General features: G+C 38.8%; 1 pseudogene; it reads right to left on the bottom strand.

Moving 5' to 3' along the window:
• Positions 1-1,657: 1,657 nt before the first annotated feature.
• Positions 1,658-20,449, bottom strand: LOC136148604 (anaphase-promoting complex subunit 13 pseudogene; annotated as a pseudogene).
• Between the last annotated feature and the right edge of the window lie 2,021 nt (positions 20,450-22,470).

The raw sequence follows: 22,470 nt of genomic DNA, 5'->3' as shown, positions 1-22,470 counted from the left end.
GGCTGTGTGACATTGAGAAATCTGCTTCATTTCTCTGCATCTTACTTCCTCTTTGATAAAGTGACTTCCCTGGTGGTTCAGTCAGTAAAGAATCCATCTGCAATGCAGGAGACTCCTGCATACAATGCAGGAGACCTGAGTTTGATCCCTGCATTGGGAAGATCCCCTGAAGAAGAAAATGGCAACCCACTCCACTTTTCTTGCCTTGAAAATCCTATGGACACAGAAGTCTGGATGGTTACAGTCCATTGGGTTGCAAGAATCAGACATAATTTAGTGACTAAACCACTAAACCCTCATCAAAGTGGGAATAACAGTAATAACTACAATTATTACAATAGTAACAATATTTAATCCCTCAATACTGATTTTCTATCACAGCCATAAATCACTTCTATCTCAAAAATCCTTATTTTTAAAGTGCCACACAGCTTTGGAGGGTAAAAAAATTAATCTGAGAAAACTTAATAACATAGGAATGCTTTTGTATATAAGACACACACCATATAAGATATCTATATATTTGTGTTTCAGTCACTCAGTCATGTCTGAACTTTGCAACCTCATGGACTGCAGCACGACAGGATTACCTGTCCTTCACCAACAACTGGAGCTTGCTCAAACTCATGTACATTGAGTTGGTGCCACCATCCAGCCATCATGTCCTCTGTTGTCTCCTTCTCCTGCCTCCAGTCTTTCCCAGCATCAGAATCTCTACCAATGAGTCAGCTCTTCGCATCAGTTCAGTTGAGTTCAGTCATTCAGCCATGTCCAACTCTTTGCAACACCATGCACTAAAGCACACCAGGCTTCCCTGTCCATCACCAACTTCTGGAGTTTACTCAAACTCATGTCCATTGAGTTGGTGATGCCATCCAACCATCTCATCCTCTGTCATCCCCTTCTCCTCCCACCTTCAATATTTTCCAGCATCGGAGTCTTTTCAAATGAGTCAGTTCTTCACATCAGGCAACCAAAACATTGGAGTTTCAGCTTCAACATTAGTCCTTCCAATGAACACTCAGGACTGATCTCCTTTAGGATGGACTGGTTGGATCTCCTTGCTGTCCAAAGGACTCAAGAATCTTCTCCAACACCACAGTTCAAAAGCATCAATTCTTCTTTATGATCCAACTTTCATACCCATACATGACTACTGGAATAACCATAGCTGTGATTAGATGGATCTTGACTAGGTTGGTCATAGCTTTTCTTCCATGGAGCAGGTATCTTTTAATTTCATGGCTACAGTCACATCTCCAGTGATTTTGGAGCCCAAGAAAATAAAGTATGTTACTGTCCCATTATTTCCCCATGTATTTGCCATGAAGTGATGGTACCAGATTCTATGATCTTCATTTTTTGAATGTTGACTTTTTTTTTCCAGAATTAAAGGCAAATGTTTAATGAACCATGTTCAAACACAAGCTAGTCAATGAAGAACTTTAGGTTCAAAGGGCCAGATATTCTACATCCCTAAGAAACTGACATCAACTTCTCAATCTGATTTGAGTATTTTCACATTGCATTTTGCTGCCACAAAATTAATTGTATATTTTTGAGCATGGATCTATCACTAAAAGATTTGTTAGGAGACAGAAAGAAAATGTTTTGTATCTGCATTTAAAAAAAAAATCCGTCAATGAACAAGGAGCCAGGTGTCAGTTTCCCTCGGGGGGAACATTCTGATGGAGGTATTGTAAGGCCAAGTCTGTCCACTTCATCTCTTGTTCTTTAACAGACTCTGTGGTGCCTCCATTGTCCTGTTCAGGTTCAGGGAGCTCATTCAGTGGTATTGCAACATCCTCATAAGGCAGCTTGTCTTCTCACCAAGTATCGTCAGTCAAATCCAAGATCCTTCCATCTCTCTGTGCCTCACTGTCTATTCTCTTGCAGCTTTGATCTTGTCGGATGGGACCTGGAATGCCTTTTCCCCCGCTAAATATGACCCTCTTGGGCCACCACCGTCCGTACAGGCGTGGGATCCCGCCCCACAGCTAGAATGTTGACATTTAAGCCAGTTTTTTCACTCTCTTCTTTCAACTTCATCAAAAGGTTCTTTAGTTCCTCTTCGATTTCTGCGACAAGGCTGATGTCATCTGCATATCTAAGGTTATTGATATTTCTTCTGTCAACACTGATTCCAGTTTGTGCTTCATTCAACCCAGGATTTCACATGATGTACTCTACATATAAGCTAAATAAGCAGGGTGACAATATACAGCCTTGATGTATTCCTTTCCCAATTTGGAACCAGTCTATTGTTCCATGTCTGGTTCTAACTGCTGCTTCTTGACCTGATACAGGTTTCTGAGGAGGCAAGTAAGGTTGTCTGGTATTCCCATCACTTTAAGAATTTTTCATAGTTCATTGTGATCAACACAGTCAAAGTCACTGGAAAAGGTCAGTTTTCATTCCAATCCCAAAGAAAGGCAATGCCAAAGAATGTTCAAACTACTGCACAGTTGCACTTATCTCACACACTAGCAAAATAATGCTCAAAATTCTTGCTCAAAACAGTACACAAGCTGTGAAATTCCAGATATTCAAGGTGGATTTAGTAAAGGCAGAGGAATCAGAGATCAAATTGCCAACATCCACTGGATCATCGAAAAAGCAAGAGAGTTCCAGAAAAACGTCTATTTCTGCTTTGTTGACTACACCAAAGCCTTTGACTGTGTGGATCACAACAATCTAGAAAATTCTTCAAGATATGGGAATACCAGACAACCTTACCTCCCTCACAATAAATCTATATGCAGGTCAAGAAACAACAGTTAGAATTGGACATGGATCAACAGACTGGTCCCAAATAGGGAAAGGAGTATGTCAAAGTTGTATATTGTCACCCTGCTTGTTTAACTTATATGCAGAATATATCATGCAAAATGCCAGGCTTAATGAAGCACAAGCTGGTCAAAATTGGCAGGAGAAATGTTATTAACCTCATATATGCAGATGACACCACACTTTTGGCAGAAAGGGAAGAAGAACTAAAGAGCCTCTTGATGAAAGTGAAAGAGGAGAGTGAAAAAGTTGGCTTAAAACTCAACATTCAGAAAACTAAGAGCATGGCATCAGGTCCCATCACTTCATGGGAAATCGAAGGGGAAACAATGCAAACAGTGACAAACTTTATTTTGGGGGCTCCAAAGTCACTGTAGATGGTGACTGCAGCCATGAAATTAAAAACACTTGCTCCTTGGAAGAAAAGCTATGACCAACCTAGACAGCAAATTAAAAAGCAGAGACTTTTCTTTGCCAACAAAGGTCCATTTAGTCAAAGCTATGGTTTTTCCAATAGTCATGTATGGATGTGAGACTTGGACTATAAAGAAAGCTGAGCACCAGAGAACTGATGCTTTCAAACTGTGGTGTTGGAGAAGACTCGAGAGTCCCTTGGGCTGCAAGGAGATGCAACCCGTCCATCCTACAGGAAATCAGCCCTGAGTGTTCATTGGAAGGACTGATGCTGAAGCTGAAACTCCAATAGTTTGGCCACCTGATGGGAAGAACTGACTCATTCGAAAAGACCCTTATGTTGGGAAAGATTGAAGGAGGGAGGTGAAGGGGACAACAGAGGATGAGATGGTTGGATGGCATCACCTACTCGATGGACATGAGTTTGAGTAAGCTCTGGGAATTGGTGATGGACAGGGGAACCTGGCGTGCTGCAGTCCATGGGGTTGCAAAGAGTTGGAGATGATTGAGTAACTGAACTGAACTAAACACAGTCAAATGCTTTAGAGTAGTCAATTAAGGAGAAATGGATATTTTTCTGGAATTATCTAGCTTTTTCTATGATCCAACAGATGTTGTCAATTTGATCCCCAGTTCTTCTGACTTTTCTAAATCCAGCTTGAGCATCTGGAATTTCTCAGTTCACATACTATTGAAGCCCAGTTTGGAGAATTTTGAGCATTACTTTGCTAGTGTGTGAGATGATTGCAATTGTGTGGTAGCTTGAATATTCTTTGGCATTGACTTTCTTTGGGATTGGAATGAAAACTGACCTTTTCCACTGCTGTGGCCACTGCTGAATTTTCCAAATTTGAAAACTGGCATATCTCATGCAGCGCTTTCACAGCATCATCTTTTGGGATTTGAAATAGTTCAGCTGGAACTCCATCACATTGATTAGCTTTGCTCGTAGTGATATTTCCTAAGGCCCACTTGACTTCATACTCCAGGATGTCTAGCTCTAGGTCAGTGATCACATCATCATGGTTATCCAGGTCATTAAGATCTCTTTTGTATAGTTATTCTGTTTATCTTTTCCACCTCTTCTTAATATATTCTGTTTCTGTTAGGTCCATACATTTTCTTTATTGTGCCCATCTTTGCATGAAATATCCCCTTAGTATCTCTAATTTTCTTAAAGAGATCTCTAGTTTTTCCCATTCTATTGTTTTCCTCTACTTATTTGCATTGATCACTTGGGAAGAGTTTCTTATCTCTCCTTCCTATTCTTTGGAACTCAGAATTCAGATGGGTATAATTTATCTTTTCTCCTTTGCCTTTTGCATCTCTTCTTTTCTCAGCTGTTTGTAAGGTCTCCTCAAACTACAATTTTGCCTCTCTGAATTTCTTTTTCTTGTGGATGATTTTGATCATTGCCTCCTGTACAATACTACAAACCTCCATCCTTAGTTCTTCAGGCACTTTGTCAATTAGATCTAATTTTCTGAATCTGTTTGTCACTGCCACTGTATAATCTTAAGGGATCCAATTTAAGTCATACCTTTATGGCCTAGTGGTTTTCTCTACTTTCTTCAATTTAAGTCTGCATTTTGCAAAAATGAGTTCATGATCATATATATATATATATATATATATATATATATATATACACACACACACACACATATATACATATTCATATATATGTATTCATATATATATATATATTTTTTTCTATGTATTAGTCTCTGCTGCTGCTGCTAAGTCACTTCAGTCATGTCCAACTCTGTGCAACCCCATAAACAGAAGCCCACCAGGCTCCCCCGTCCCTGGGATTCTCCAGGCAAGAACACTGAAGTGGGTTGCCACTTCCTTCTCCAACGCATGCATGCATGCTAAGTCACTTCAGTCGTGTCTGACTCTGTGTGACCCTATGGATAGCAGCCCACCAGACTCCTCTGTCCACAGGTTTCTCTAGGCAAGAATACTGGAGTGGGTTGCCATTTCCTTCTCCAGCATTAGCCTCTATGTGTGTTTGTGTGTGTGTGTGTGTGTGTGTGTGTGTGTGTGTATATATATATATATATATATATATATATATATACATATACACATATCTGTATGTTTTTGTGGTGTATGTTTCTGTGAAATTCTGTGCTAAAACATATATGTGGGGGGGTGCTAACTATAATCACAAACCATAAGGATAGAGTGAATGGAAGAGGAGGAATATAATTGCCATGAAAACACACCTCTCAGATCTTCTACTGTGGGGAGCATAAATGACCAGCAGCTCATCTATTTCACTCTGAAATATACTACTGCATCTACACTGAGGCCACCTTAAGCTGCTCCTGGCCAAGGAGTAAGCTTTGCAGGAATACTAAAACAGGTCAGGTCCTGGGAGATGTGGACTTCTTTGAGAGGTGACTTTAGCTTGATCAATTTCAGCAACTTTACTGAATTCTCTGAATTGTATTGTTAAAACTCCTCCACTCAATTTTTCTTCCTTTCCTCACTCCGTCAAAATATCAAAACTGCAAACTGCCCTGACAGATCTCCCAGCCACCATCAGGTATCTCTATTGTTTTTTTCTCACAGGCATTTCCTATGAGGAGTAATATATCTGACGTATCTAAACAATCTTGGTGTCTGCCTCTTAGATGACCTCAAACTAACATAAGAAGTAAGTAAAGGCAGAAAACTTCAGAAAAAGAAAAGAATATAGTCTTAACTCAGCAATATTAACCTTAAGTTTTAAAAGCTAAAATCCTGCATAAAATGACAAAACATACAAGCCAATTCAGGACACACACCCGTTGAAATGTGTGTAAGTTAGAGCCATGGGGTAGGTATCAGACAAGATAGTAGTTGTGATGTAACTGAAGCAAGACCATTTAGGCCAAAAAATCTAAATAAGGAAAATTTGTAACCAGGTCCCATCTCCATCACATACAACCAGAAGAATGCTCCTCCGTCTCCCCAGAAGAGAGCATGTGTGTCAGGCACTTAACTAAGAACAAGGAGGAGAAGATATTTTAGAAGTAATCTTTATTTCATCTCCCCAAACTGAACAGCAAGGTTTTCCACACAGTTGAAAGAAGATAGAGAGATGGAAAAAGACCAATAGACAGATAGGAGAGTCGGGTAGATAAGGAGGCAGAGAGGGAAGGAAAGAAAGGAGAGAAGGAAGGAGGAAGGATGGATCACTCTGAGATATTAGGTTTGACAAATCCAGCAAATAAAAATGCAAGATGGGTCATAAAATTTTAAGTATAACAATGATTTGTAGTATAATATGTTACATGCAATGTTTGGGACACACTTCTGTGAGAAATGTATTTATCATTTATCTGAAATTCAAATTTAATGGGGCATTCTGTACTGCAACCTTACGAGGTATACCACTGAAAAATTTCAAAACACCACAAATAAAGAGAAAGCCTTAAAGTTTTCCAGAAATAAATATATAAAAACTGGGAATAGGAATGGTGTCTCACTTTCTAAAAGCAACCACAAGAGATAAACAAAAATTGAGCCATGTGTTTGAAATTCTGTGGGAAAAATTATTTTCATCCTAGAATTTTATGCCCTGACAAACTGAGTTAGGATATAAATTCTCAGACATGTGAAGTCTCAAAATATACCTCTAATAGCCATATGATATAAGCTGAGCTTTGATCTAAATAAAATTTTGCTATTACCACATTGGGTAATCTGATTAACTAAGAGAAACTGGGAGCAGCAGAAGACTCAAAGGGATAGAGTGCTACAAATTGTGATATTCAGCCCTTTTGAGGAACTCCAGTGGCTCTGCCTCTTGGTGTCCATTCCCTCAGATAACTCCCTCTTGCTGTGGACTGATGTCTGTCTATATGACCAATAGAATGGGACAGAAATTATAGTATGTCATGCACAAGATGAGGTTACAAAAGGTTACATTATCCTTTTAACTCAAAAATACCTGTGCCTGTGTGTATGCTCTAGGGGTAATCAGCTGCCATGCTTGAGGATACACAAAGTTTTGAGGATCCTTGAAGTGTCCCATGTGGCAAAGAACTGAAACTTCTCTCCAACAGCCGCCTGAATGAGGCTTCTTAGAATTTGTTGTCCAACCCCAAATGAAGCTTCAAATGATGCAGCCCCACTTAATATCTCAATGGCACCTTCATGAGAGATGCTGAGCAAAACCAACCAGCTATATGGGCTTCTGGATGCCTGACTTCCAGAAACTGTGAAATAACACATGTTTGTTGTTTTGGGCTACTAAATTTGAGGATAGTTCATTTTGAACTACTTTATTATTATTGTTAGTTGCTAAGTCATGTATAATCATAAGGGACTTGATTTAGGTCATATCTGAATGGTCTAGTGCTTTTCCCTACTTTCTTCAATTTAAGTCTGAATTTTGCAATAAGGAGCTCATGATCTGAGCCACAGTCAGCTCCCAGTCCTGTTTTTCTGACTGTACAAGCTTCTCCATCTTCGGCTGCAAAGAATACAATTAATCTAATTTTAGTATATTCAGTGATGTCCATGTGTAGAGTCATCTCTTCTATTGTTGGAAGAGGGTGTTTGTTATGACCTGTGTATTCTCTTGGCAAAACTCTGTTAGCCTTTGTCCTGTTTCATTTTGTACTCCAAGACCAAACTTGCCTGTTACTCCAGGTATCTCTTGACTTCCTACTTTTGCATTCCAGTCCCCTATGATGAAAAGGACACCTTTTTTAGTGTTAGTTATAGAAGGTCTTGTAGGTCATCATAGAACCATTCAGCTTCAGCTTCTTTGGCACTAGCCATTGGGGCATAGACTTGGCTTACTGTGATACTGAATGATTTTCTTTGGAAACAAATAAAGATCATTCTGTCATTTTTGAGATTGTACCCCCCAAGTACTGCATTTCGGACCCTTTTGACTATGAGAGCTATAGTCATCTGCAAGAAAAAGAAATGCAAAAAGGCAAAATGGTGTCTGAGTAGGCCTTACAAATAGCTGAAAAGATGAGAGAAGCAGATGGTAATGGAGAAAAGGAAAGATATGCCCATCTGAATGCAGTTCCAAAGAATAGCAAGGAGAGATAAAAAAGCCTTCTTCAGCGATCAATGCAAATATAGAAAAAACAATGCAATGGCAAACTAGAGATATCTTCAAGAAAATTAGAGATACCAATGGAACATTTCATGCAACGATGGGCACAATAAAGGGCAGAAATTATATGTATGTAACAAAAGCAAAAGGTATTCAGAAGAGGTCGCAAGAATATACAGAAGAACTACTCAAGAAAAGATCTTAATTACCCAGATAAACACAATGGTGTGATCACTCACCCAGAGCCAGACATCCTGGAACGCAAAGTCAAGTGGGCCTTAAGAAGCATCACTACAAACAAAGCTAGTGAAGGTAATGGAATTCCAGTTGAGCTATTTCAAATCCTAAATGATGACACTGTAAAAGTGCTGCACTCAATATGCCAGCAAATTTGGAAAACTCAGCAGAGGCCACAGGACTGGAAAAGGTCAGTTTTTATTCTAATAACAAAGAAAGGCAGTGCCAAATAATGTTCAAACTATCGCACAGTTACACTCATCTCACACGCTAGCAAAGTAATGCTTAAAATTCTCCAAATTGGGCTTCAACCGTATATGAACTGAGAAATTCCAGATGCTCAAGATGGATTTAGAAAAGGCAGAGGAACCAGAAATCAAATTGCCAACATGCATTGGATCATAGAAAAGGCAAGAGAATTCCAGAAAAGCATCTACTTCTGCTTTATTGACAGGCCAAAGTCCTTGACTGTGTGGATGGCAACAAACTATGGAAACTTCTTCAAGAGATGGGGTTACCCCTTATCTGCCTCCTGAGAAACTATATGCAGATCTAGAAGCAATAGTTAGAATCAGACATGGAACAATGACTGGTTCAAAACTGTAAAGGAGTACATCAAGGCTGTATATTGAAGCCTGTTTATGCAAAGAACTTCATATGAAATGCCGTGCTGGATAAAACACAAGCTGGAATCAAAATTGCTTGGAGAAATATCAATAACCTTAGATATGCAGATAACACCACCCTTGTGCCAGAAAGTGAAGAGGAACTAAAGAGCCCCTTGATGAAAGTGAAAGAGGAAAGTGAAAAAGCTGGCTTAAACTCAAGATTCAAAAAACAAAGATCATGGCGTCCAGTCCCATCACTTCAGGCCAAATAGATGGGGAAACAGTGGCAGACTTTCTTGGGCCCCCAAATCATTGCAGATGGTGACTGCAGCCATGAAATTAAAAGATGCTTGCTCCTTGGAAGAAAAACTTTGCCAACAAAGGCTCATCTAGTCAAGGCCCTGATTTTTCCAGTAGTCATGTATGGATGCAAGAGTTGAACCATAAAGCAAGCTGAGTGCCAAAGGATTGATGCTTTTAAATTGTGGTGTTGGAGCAGACTCTTGAGAGTCCTTTGGACTGCAAGGAGATCAAACCAGTCAATCCTAAAGGAAATCAGTCCTGAATATTCATTGAAAGGACTGATGCTGAAGCGGAAATTCCAATACTTTGGCCACCTGATGAGAAGAGCTTACTCATTGGAAAAGACCCTGATGCTGGGCAAGATTGAAGACAGGAAGAGAAGGGGATAACAGAGGATGAGATTGTTGAAAGGCACCACTGACTCAAGTGGACATGAGTTTGAGCAAGCTCCAGGAGCTAGTGATGGATAGGGAGGCCTGGCATGCTGCAGTCCACGTGGTCACAAAGAGTCAGACACAACTGTGACTGAACTGAACTGAAGTCATGTCCTACTGTTTGTGACCCCATGGACTCTAACATGCCAGTCTCCTCTGTCCTCCACTATCTCCTGGGATTTGGTCAAATTCATGCCCGTTGAGTTAGTGATGCCACCTAACCATATGCCTAATAAAAAACCTAATACACTTCTCAAAATACAAACACAGAAAGAGTAAAATAGTTTCATTTTTTAAATTTTTGTTTAAAAAGCATTCAAGAAAATAACTAAATGATTACAAAGTAGTTTTATCTGTGGAGAAGGACTCTAGATTTGTGAAAGGAGAAAGGCAGATGATTATAATTTTTTATTACAAGTCTTTTTTATCACCCATCGTTATAACTTTTTAATATTATTTGAATTTTTTAAATAAATGTGTTACAATAGTATACAGATGTTCATATGTAAAGAAAATATAGCTGCTCAATGATTTTGTTTAAATATTTAAGATGGATAAATTTTATTAGCCTTTACCCTAGTAAGAAATCCACATACACAAACCCTGAAAAAGCAAAGTAGACATAATCATATCTTATTTATAGATATATATATGACAAAATTAGGTGTTCAATAGACTTTTGCTGTTATTGTTTAATTGCTGTATCATGTCGAACTCTTCTGTGATCCCGTGGATTATAGCCCACCAGGCCCCCTCTGTCCAAAGGATTTCCTAGGCAAGAATACTGTAATGGCTTGCCATTTCCTTCTCTGGGGGAATCTCCCTGACCCAGGGATCAAACCCTCATTTCTTATATTATAGATGGATTCTTGACCACAGAGCCACCTTATTAATGGTGTTTTTTATTTTTTTCTCTGTTAATACTATGATTTTTCATTGTGCAAAATGCTTAAGTCCTCATCTAACCAGTTCCAAGAGAGAAGAAAATCAGTATTGAATTCTGAAAGAAGTAGAGTAATTTTAAACATTTGTTTTAAAAAGATTGTCTCTGTATTATTCAGGCAATCTTTTTTCCCTTTCAAGTTTTTGATCACTTAGGTCACTTTTACCCTCCATCAGCATAGATAATTTAGCTGAATTTATGTTTAGTTGAACCAGCAGTAGGGATCTAACAGAATGAGTTATTATCTTTCTCTCTTGGATCCTTGCCAAAACAATGTGTCTTCCTATTGAATACTGCAGCTCTGAGGCCAGTTTGGATACTGAAATAAAAATTCTACATGTTATTTCAGAAACAATGCTACTATTTCAATACAAATAGAAACAACACGATTTATAAGCACCCCAACTATAACATCACATCCCAAGTCAGTTTATAGGCTAACTTGAAACAAGCAGCATATAGATGCCAATTTCTCTGAAATTTAATTAGCAAAAGGTATGTTGACCAAGGCCATTGTTCAAAGATTTCTTAGTAAAATGCACATATCCCTAGAAAGCATAATACTTTAAGATAGAAATCCAAAGCCTAAAAATTATATGATTATTGCTGAAGAAAGAAGGCACTAGTGGTAAAAGCACTGACTAGTACAGTGAAAGACGGATATTGAACTAGCTGTAATAAGAAATCCATGGGGAACAGAGATTTCCAAAACTGCAAATAACCAAGCACCACACCATGTTGTATACCAATTAGGTAAATTTTTTAATATGCGCAAGATGATTTTTCCCCCACAAAAGACCCTCTGTTAGAATTGTAAAAAAAAAAAAATCATTATGAGCTGGGAGACCAGGATTGACTGTTTGAAGACCTGTGATATAATACAAATACACATATCAAAATTATGCATTTGTTAAAAAGCCTTTCCCAACACCATGCAATTCTGGCTCACTCCCTCTGCCATGCTCTACACCACTTTCACACAATAAATCCTAATCTTTAAAGTGCCACACAGCTTTGAAATGTAAAGCATGTAATCTGAGAAAACTTCATAATTTGGAATGTTTGTACTTTATTTCTACACAGGCTTTTCTCAAGTGGAAGTTTACTGGTGATCTGAGGCTCTGTAGATCTCCCACAATGCTGTATGTTGCTTTTCCAGTTGTGTATGACAGGTTGGCCATGTTTGTAAATCTCTTCTTCCTTCAAAGGAACAATTAAAATGACCAGTCAGGGTCAGGAATGTCTGTTATTTCTGGAATCTTTCTCCCTCACTTCTGCAGAGTGCAATTACAAAATCACTGCAAGAGGCAGGAATAGAAAGTGAGGAAAAACTCAGGACATTTTTTTTTAGAATCAATCTACTATATATGTTTGATTGTGTTTAAAAAAAGGAAATAAATACCTGAGAATCCACGATCCAAGGGAACAACTAGTATTTGGCATCAACGAAAGTCTAACAATATGGTTTCCCCATCATCCTAGTGCTCTTTTCTCTAACCCAAATTAACCATTATCCTGAATACCATGTTCATCTTTGAAAGTGAGTTGCTCAGTAGTGTTTCTTTGTAGTCCCATGGACTGTAGCCCACCAGGCTCCTCCATCCATGGAATTCTCCAGGCAAGAATACTGGAGTGGGCAGCCATTATTCATCTTTACCTGGCATCTATTTTTATGTATTTCATTTTATATATATATAATTAATATGTTTTAATTTTTAACTTTAGCATGCAGTATTTAATTTTTCAAAACCTTTTTTCATTTACCATTATGTTGCTAATGTTCATCCATATAGTTGCATACCACTGTTTCAAACTGCTATATAATATTCAAATATGTAACTTCCTTTTATTTTCATATTTGTGTTTTGACATGTTACCCCCAAAATCATCATTAAGGACCTATAAATTACCCTTACTAACTTCAACATTTCAATGTGAAGCACATCCTGGGATAAAGTCTTTGAACAAAACATTACCTGATTCTCTCTACAGTTATATGAGCGTTACTGACTGACTTACTCTCCATAAAAACTCAGGTGGAGAGAAAGCTTTTCATTGTGTCTCTCTTTCATTAAAAACTACAAAAACAGCAATTAAAAAAAAAAGGGAAAAAGTCAATTTTTATGTAACTCGGTGATTTCATTATTAGATTGTCTTTTGTTAACGAAAAAAAAAAAAAAAAAAAACAGTTACTTAACAATCTCTACTACCTGAAATGTGGTATCAGGCTTAAAGAGTTGAATCATTTTTTTAATGCAGCACACTCTATGAAGGCCTAGTTTGTAGGCTCTGCACTTATGATTATACAACTATGAGCTGCTGTTTCTGAAATGACAAGCATTAAAAAGCTACACCAACCTCATGCCAGAGCAGGACCACTTCCAAATGATCCCATGTGCCAGCGGGCAGTGTGACTTGGTGGCCTGCATACACAGGACCCCAGCTCTCTCCTACTGGAGAGCTAGTCTTGCTAATCTTGATACAAAACAGGCCTTTTGATGAAATTGATTAGCGTTTCTCTCTGCCTCATCCTGTTAATTGAGATTTTAGCAGCCATCATATATTGGCTATTATTATAGAAGGTAGGATAAAGCCTTAGCTCTTAGGCTCTTTTCCTTCCCTCCAAATTACTGTACTTACAGAAATACACGCTGCAGTGAGTGGGACACTGCCCTCTTTACACACTTCTTACTGAGCCAAGTGTTTTTCACACTCCTTGAGGCAGGTACAATTTGTCTAATTATAATTTTAGACTAACGATGTTCTGTGTATAGAGAAGGGGAGGAAATAAAAGAGCTTTGGTAAATTCAAGGAGCAGTCCTGGGTAGATTGTATAGATCAGGGCAAGCACACAAGCATAAGAGCTGAAAATCTGGGCCCGTGGCCTTGTCAGCAGGGTCCGGCTATATGAGCTCCAGGCAAGCACTTATCATTAGGTTTTGCTTTCTTTAGTGGAAAATCTACAATGAATTGGGCTGCAATCAGTGGGATGATTTCTTTCCTTTTCCTTTATTTTAAAATAATTTTATTTATTTACTTATTTTGGCTGCACTGGCCCTTCATTGCTGCAGGGGTTTTCCTCTCGTTGCGGTGAGTGGGGGCTCCTCTCTAGTTGTGTGCAGGCTTCTCATTGCCGTGGCTTCTTCTGTTGTGGAGCGCAGACTGCAGTTCATGTGGGTTCAGTAGTTGTGGCCGTTGAGCTCCAGAGCACGGGCTCAATAGTTGTGGTGCGCAGACTTAGCTGCTCCACAGCTTGTGGGATATTCCCAGACCAGGGATCCAACCTGTGTCTCCTGCATTGGCAGGCAGATTCTTTACCACTGAGCCACCAGGGAAGCCCTTCTTTTCTTTTTACTGAGACACTGTACCTACAGTCTATCAGTCTCCCTTCAGGCGCTTGAACATGAAATGTTCCTTCTCAGCAACTTCAAAAATACTGCGTCATCTCCCCGACCTAGTTCCAAATTCTTCCCTCTCACTCTTCTCTCTCTCATTGTTGCACCCTCCTCATCCATCAGATCCCAGCTCAGCAAGCACTTCCTAAAGAAAAGTTTCCCTACTTGCACTTAGCGACATGTTCCCATAGCACTTCCTTCACCTTCACTACACTTAGTATTTGCTGCTATTGCTGTTTAGTCACTAAGTCATATCCAACTCTTCGTGGCCCCATGGACTGTAGCATTCCAGGCTTTCTTGCCCCTCACCATCTCCCAGAGTTTGGTCAAATCCATGTCCCTTGAGTTAGTGATGCTATCTAAACATCTTATCCTCTGCCTTCTCCTTTGGCCTTCAATCTTTTCCAGCATCAGGGTTTTTTCCAATGAGTTGGCTCTTCACATCAGATGGTCACAGTATTGGAGCTTCAGCATCAGTCCTTCCAATGAATATTCAGGGTTGATTTCCTTTAGGATTGACTGGTTTGATCTTCCAGTGCAAGGGACTCTCAAGAGTCTTCTCCAGCACCACAACATGTAAGCATCAATTCTTCAATTAGTATGCTTGTGGTTAAATGATCACTTGTCTCATGGTGACCTTCTCAACTAGAAATCAAGCTGAGGATGGTGGCCACCTGTCTAGGTTTACTTTCACACTTTATACATAATAATCATGTAATAAATGTTTAAAGAATGAAGTAGTACTTGTACATACACTAGAGAATTTTATATAAATTTTTAGAACATCTACAGAGTTTCTAGTATCTATATACTTTTCAAGAAGATCCCCCAGCAATCATTACATTTCTTATTAGCAGACAAAAAAAAAAAAAAAAAAAAATATGTTGTACTAGGAACAAAACTAAACAAAGCAAAACATGTTTAAGAAGAGATCAAATGAGAGGAAAATGTTGAAATAAAATATAGAAACAATTGAAAGAAGACCCTTGCAGGACTGCTAAAAATTCCATGCTTATGCCAACATAGATTTCAGTTGCTTTCAGCAAAGAGAAGATGCTAATTAGTAGAATAATCTTTGTTTCCCAGTTTGAAAGATTATTGTGATTGCTTTCCTCCAGTGCCATGCTAGGCTTTAATGGTTTTAAAGATTAATTGACAGCATGTGAAAGCCAACTAGCCAATTAATGGCTGCATGTCACCTAAGTGCCCTAAAGAATGTGTTCACATTGCATAGGTAGCTAGGTCTGATGCTTTGCTTTATACTTGTTTTTCTCATTGCCATGTGTATCTTCAATATATCTTTTCTCCTTATACAGACTGTGAGCCACATATCAGTACCTCCTCATAGCTAATTTGTAAATTAACATATATTATCTATTTTTAGTAGTAAAAGTCTTAACTATACCAATAAAAATTTCTAGCACTTCAAAAATTGTTATATTTTTCATTTTGTATATCAATTTTGTGTCTAAATTTTATCTTTTGGCAAATTTTAAAATGAAAGTTAATTATATGAAACCTGCCTATTCAGAAAGTTGTATGATGTGAGACAAAACACCTGGATCTTAAAGGTTTTTTTTTGTTGTTGTTGTTTTTTTTAATAGAAAAAAATTATAAAACTTTCTAGCTAAGGATCAGGAAATGTTTGAGTTTAAGCATCTTTTTTGCTACAGATAACTTTAATCCTCTTACTGACTATATATTATTTTTTCATGATTATAAGGAGCTGAAAAACATTTACATTTCAATTTGATTTAATGTATAATAGTAAGCATTTGGGGTGTTGCCCCATGTGTTAGTCACTCAGTCGTGTCCAACTCTTTGCAGTCCTATGGACTGTAGCCCCCCAGGCTCGCATTCTTCAGGCAAGAAGATTGGAGTGGGTAGACATTCGCTTCTCCAGGGGATCTTCCTAGTCCAAGAATTGAACACAGGTGGTGGCTCAGAGGTTAAAGCCTCTGCCTGCAATGCGGGAGACCTGGGTTTGATCCCTGGGTCGGGAAGATTCTCTGGAGAAGGAAATGGCAACCCACTCCAGTATTCTTGTCTGGAGAATCCCATGGACAGAGGACCTTGGTGGGCTACAGTCCACAGGGTCGCAAAGAATCAGAAATGACTGAGCAACTTCACTTTCACTCCTACATTGCAAGTGATTCTTTACCGTCTGAACCACCATGGAAGCCCATTTGCCCCCAGGCATACTTTATTTTATTTTATCAGCTTCATTTTTCTTTAGACCCTAATTCCTCAACTATTCTATTTGTTATCTTCTAATGAATTTGATCCTAGAAGCTGCTTAAATTCCTTTGGAGAAAAACTGTGAAATGAAAATAAATGAATGCACAAATTAATTAATAATAAATCTAGAAACATTTTCTATAAGTAAATTATCTCATTCTATAGTAAAAAGCACTGAAATACAGGAGAGAACTCATCTATTTCCTGAATTCCATTTCCTTGAGCTTCCAATTTTCCCCAGGAGATGCTTTAAGCTTTTAAAAAGGTCCCAGGACATGAAATAGTCATATGCAAATAACCAGTGAATAACCATTGTAGCTGTTAATTTCAATATGTCAAAATATTAGATTTACATCTCTCTATGGATATCAGCATTTTAAAAAGAGGGATGACATCCCTGATTTCATTCTATTAAGGCATTTAAAGTAAGCAGTCCCACACTGCTCTCTAATCACTTGGCAAAGAAGAGGGTTTAGCTATGCAGTCACAGGCTGAAATCCCTTGTTTCTCTCAATGAATGGCACTGCAAAGAGAAATATTGGGCAGGCCAAGAATTGCCAACCACTGCAAGTCTCTTCGAAAGACTTGCTACATCTTCATGCAACGAAGGGAACTCTGTATTGAACTCCATGTCTGTGGTGATTTTACCTGGCTACAACCCTTACTTGCCTTAAATCTTTCTGTTGCATACTGTTTGCACTTGCTATTCATTCCCCCTGGAGCAGTGTGTCTTGGCTGATTGGAATAGCAAAATCTTCTGTCTTGTTTCAAAGAAATAAGTCATCTCCAAATTGTTATCCCAGTCACTGCCCTGTAGAAACTTCTGAAACAGGCCCATGGAACACAACAGGATAAGGGGTACATCCACTAGATTGCTAATGGGTGTAAAGGAAAGAACATCTGGGCCCCAGCTAATTCTACTTCTGGCATTAACTGGCCATGACCTTTAAGGCTGTTGTTTGACTTTTCTAAGTCTCAATTTCCTTACCTGTAAAGTAAAAGAAGTTAGTCTGTGGTACACATCAAAAAAGGACAAAGTCAGAAAACTTTATGTGCATTAATTCTCCTAGTTATATTAAAATGCAGTTCCTGATTCAGGTGATCTGAGATGGGGTCCAAGATTCTGAATTTCTAGCAATCTGGGGTTGATGCTAATTTTGTTGATCTAGGAACTACATTTGAAGAGTTAGGGAGAGAATCACAAAAATTCTTTGACTTCATTAGACCACCTAATTGAAAAGTAACATATAAATAAATGAAAATTTCATTCAATAGTTATATTGATATTCTTTTTCACTTACTGTGTTTTTAGGTGATACTTAATTAAACTTAGTTGAAAGCTAATCCTTTTTCTCTCCTTAATAGTCCTTTACCCTCAAAAAAGAATAAAAATAATGTGTATTGAATAGCATGTGCCATGTGTTGACTCCTACTAAGTCCTGTGAACAATCAAACTGATAGAGCAATCACATGACAATGCTTGCATCAAACCCAAGTCTTCTAACAGTGATATTTCTTAGGACATTTGACAAAAACGATGAGCTAGGGAACTTCAAAAAAGTTGCTTTCATTGAAACTCCAGTTGTATCATTACTATGCTCTGAAGAACTAGACTAACAACATATTTAGGAACAAAGGGTTTAAAAACATATGTAAAAGAAAACTTAGGGAAACTGAAATGCTCTGGTAGGCTATACACATTTAGAACTTAGAAATGCCCATTCCAGGAATAACACTGGTGACTAAAGATGCAGGCCTATCCAGGGCACCTCCTGAGGCAGGAGGACCACCCCCTATCTGCCAAGGTAAAGCAATTGGAGATTCATTCCCTATGGACTGAAACTCCAAGATGAGATTAGCAGGACAATTAAGGCAGGAGGCTGGGCCTGGCCCAGACCACAAACCTCTCATTCCTGAAGTCAAGAGACCTCCCTGACAACACATGCACATAAAAGGCTCTTTGGAGGCCAGAGGGGCATTATGTCAAGGGATGTTCCCTACCTGTATGCCTTTTTGATAATATCCATTTTGGTTAATGATGCACGTATATACATGGGAGGATTCTGAGATATATCAAATATATATCAAATATATCAAATATCACAGTCAAACCAGGCAAATCAAAGTGATTGGCCAAAGGAAAGCCAGAAGAAATGCCCCATCAAAGTGATTCAAACTGCATGAGGGCATGACCAGGCACTCTCCCTCTGAGTTTGCCCTTGTGTGTATCCACACGTACTATACTTTTTCCTCATAATAAATACTTGACTTATTCCACTACTTTCCATCTTTGTGGGAATTCATTTCTGCAAAGCCAAAGAGCCAAGGCCAAGACCACTTGTCTAGTGTCTAGGATCTGATGCTTTCACCACCACCACCCAGCCTCAATCTCCGGCTGGAGAGCCCTGCTCCCAGCCTTTGCAGGCCAAGGCCACTCAAGATCACCCCAGTCTCCTTTACATACTATATTTTCATTCTAGGAGCAGATTAAAGGCCAAGTTGCCATTGCACTTGCATGTTTAGTTCTGACCCATTTTAAATGACCACACAACCAATTTTTCTGTGTGTCATCAAAAACTTGTTTCCAAAAGTATTATTTGGGGAAAAAAACATAGAACTCTTTATTCATAGTTCACTTAGTAAATTAACAGACTCAAATTAAAAGTCTATATATGTATAATGAGTCCTAAGTTCCTTTTAGCAAAAAATAAGGTGCAACTATAAAAGAATGTAATGGATTATTTATAAAACTTTCAGTAGTTAAACTACCATCCTACCTGTAACTCCAGAACTATCCGTGTACTATTCCTAGAGGAACTCCTACTTACTCTTTTATTTCCAACACAAGCTGGAATCAAGATTGCCGGGAGAAATATCAAGAACCTTAGATATGCAGATGACACCACCCTTATGGCAGAAAGCAAAGAGGAACTAAAGAGCCTGTTGATAAAAGTGAAAGAGGAGAGTGAAAAATCTGGCTTAAAATTCAGCATTCAAAAAACAAAGATCATGGCATTTGGTCCCATCACTTCATGACAAATAGATGGGGACACAGTGAGAGACATTATTTTGGGGGGGGCTCCAAAATCACTGTAGATGGTGACTGCAGCCATGAAATTAAAAGACATTTGCTCCTTGGAAGAAAAGTTGTGACCAACCTAGACAACATATTAAAGAGCAGAGACATTACTTTACCAACAAAGGTCCGTCTAGTTGAAGCTATGGTTTTTCCAGTTGTCCTGTATGGATGTGAGACTTGGCCCATAAAGAAAGTTTAGCACTGAAGAACTGATGCTTTTGAACTGTGGTGTTGGAGAACACTCTTGAGAGTCTCTTGGACTTCAAGGAGATCCAACCAGTCCATCCTAAAGAAAATCAGTCCTGAATATTCATTGGAAGGACTGATGCTGAATCTGAAACTCCAATACTTTGGCCACCTGATGCAAATAACTGACTCATTGGAAAAGACCCTGATGCTGGGAAAGATTGAAGGTGGGAGAAGAAGGGGTCAACAGAGGATGAGATGGTTGGATGGCATCACTTAATGGACATGAGTTTGGGTAAACTCCAGGAGTTGGTGATGGACAGGGAGGCCTGTGGTGCTGCCATCCATGGGGTCAAAAATAGTCGAACACGACTGAGTGACTGAACTAAACTGAACTGACTTTTTGATTTCTTATTCTGTTGGAGGAATGTGTAATTTCCTCAGTTCTGTCTTGCCACAGGAAAAATGTGAAGCAACGGACAGACCCCGTGTTACAGCTCAGTTTTATTGGCAAGCAAAGGCAAATACATCCTCGAGGTGTGAGGGTAGGTGACCCGAAAGAGGAGAAGAGAAGAGAAATCCCCAGCTCAATTCTGGCTCCTCTTTTTATATGTTTTTTCCTGAGCCAGCCCCATGTAAATTAGGCTAGACAGGAGGGTTGTTTGTTTTACCTGAGGTCCTCACTCCTAGGTCCTAAGACCTTCCTTTGATCTATTTTCACAGGCTTTTCCCTTCTTTGTCTTTTAGCCACCGCCATCGAGGACTCCTTTTTCCTATTCTAACTACATAACAATTCCATCCCTATTAAGATCAGATTTACTCCCTAAACTGACATCTCACAAACCTTCTGAGGCCACAGAAATCTGGGTGTATTTATGTAAAGCACAAGATGAGAAAACTCCTATTTCTACCCTTCCATTTATTCATTCACTTATCAAATACATAAAAACCCTAAATTTACAGTAGACAATGTAATAGGTTCTAGAAATAATTTTGTCTTGATTTTCATTTTTCACCAAGTTCTTGACATGAATCTCATTTAATTTCAGATGCCATTGTGGAATGTATGATAATAACTTGATTTGGCAGATGAGGTACAGGTTTCTCCAGGAAAGTGACTTTTTCATAGCAGCAGAATGTGAACTCTTACCTATATCTTATAAAGCAGAACTTTGTTCTTGTAAACCTGATTCTTTCTACTTCACACACTCAGTTTCTTAACTTAGGAGAATTATAGCATCCATGTCAACTTTTTCAAAAACAATTTTTTTTTTTTACTATAACATCTAGCAGTACACAAGAAAGTGTCTGAGAAGCCAAAGCAGCATGTGTTACTAGCAGTCTAAAGCAGCCCATTTTTCTTGGGCCTGTGTAGAAAAAGGTAAGATCAGGGAGATCAGCTGAGTGCTCCGTGACGACCAAATGGGTGGGAAGGGGTGGGGTGGGAGGGAGGTTCAAGAGGGAAGGGATATATGTTCACATAGAGCAGATTCACTTTGTTGTACAGGAGAAAATAATATGAAATTGTAAAGCAATTATACTCCAATAAAAATTATATGTGGAATCCAAACAGAAATGATAGAAATGAGCTTAGTTACAAAGTAGAAAGAGACTCACAGACTTAGAGAACAAAATTAGGGTGGCTGAAGGGAAGGGATAGTTAAGGACTTTGAGAAGGTCATGTAAACTTTCAAAGGTTCAATCAATTCAGTCACTCAGTTGTGTCCAACTCTTTGCAACGCCATCAACTGCAGCATACCAGGCTTCCCTGTCCATCACCAACTCCTGGACCTTGCTCAAACTCATGTCCATCCATTCAGTGATGCCATCCAAACATCTCATCCTCTGTCATCCTTTTCTCCTCCTGCCTTCCATCTTTTCCAGCATCAGTGTCTTTTCTAATGAATCAGTTCTTCACATCAGGTGGCCAATATATTGGAGTTTCAGCTTCAGCATCAGTCCTTCCAATGAATATTCAGGACTGATTTCGTTTAGGATTGACTGTTTTGATCTCCTTGCAGCCCAAGGGACTCTCAAGAGTGTTCTCCAACACCACAGTTCAAAAGCATCAATTTTTCAGTCCTCAGCTTTCTTTATGGTCCAAGTCTCACATCCATACATGACTACTGGAAAAACCATAACTTTGACTAAACAGACCTTTGTTGGCAAAGTAATGTCTCTGCTTTTTAATATACTGTCCAGTATATTAAATATATTGGACATATATATGTCCAGCTGGTCATAACTTTTCTTCCAAGGAGCAAGTGTCCTCTAATTTCATGGCTGCAGTCACAATCTGCAATGATTTTGGAGTCCAAGAAAATTAAGTCTGCCACTCTTTCCACTGTTTCCCCATCGATTTGCTGTGAACTGATGGAACCAGATGCCTTGATCTTCGTTTTTTGAATGCTGAATTTTAAGCCAGATTTTTTTCACTCTCCTCTTTCACTTTCACCAACAAGCTCTTTAGTTCCTCTTTGATTTCTGCCATAAGGGTGGTGTCATCTGCATATCTGAGGTTATTGATATTTCTCCCGGCAATCTTGATTCCAGCTTGTGCTTCACCCAGCCCAGTGTTTCTCATGATGCTCTCTGCATATAAGTTAAATAAGCAGGGTGACTGTATGCAGCCTTGATGTTGTCCTTTCCCAATTTGAAACTAGTCTATTGTTCCATGTCTGGTTCTAAATGTTGCTATATTTAAAATTATAATCAACACTGCTATATTTGAAATGAATAATCAATAAGGACCTATTGCATAGTACTTGGAACTCTGCC

Source organism: Muntiacus reevesi, chromosome 1, assembly GCF_963930625.1.
Source record: "Muntiacus reevesi chromosome 1, mMunRee1.1, whole genome shotgun sequence".
NCBI classification, from domain to species: Eukaryota; Metazoa; Chordata; class Mammalia; order Artiodactyla; family Cervidae; genus Muntiacus; species Muntiacus reevesi.
The sequence above is the reverse complement of the archived record's forward strand: the minus strand, read 5'-3'. Positions and strand labels throughout refer to the sequence as shown.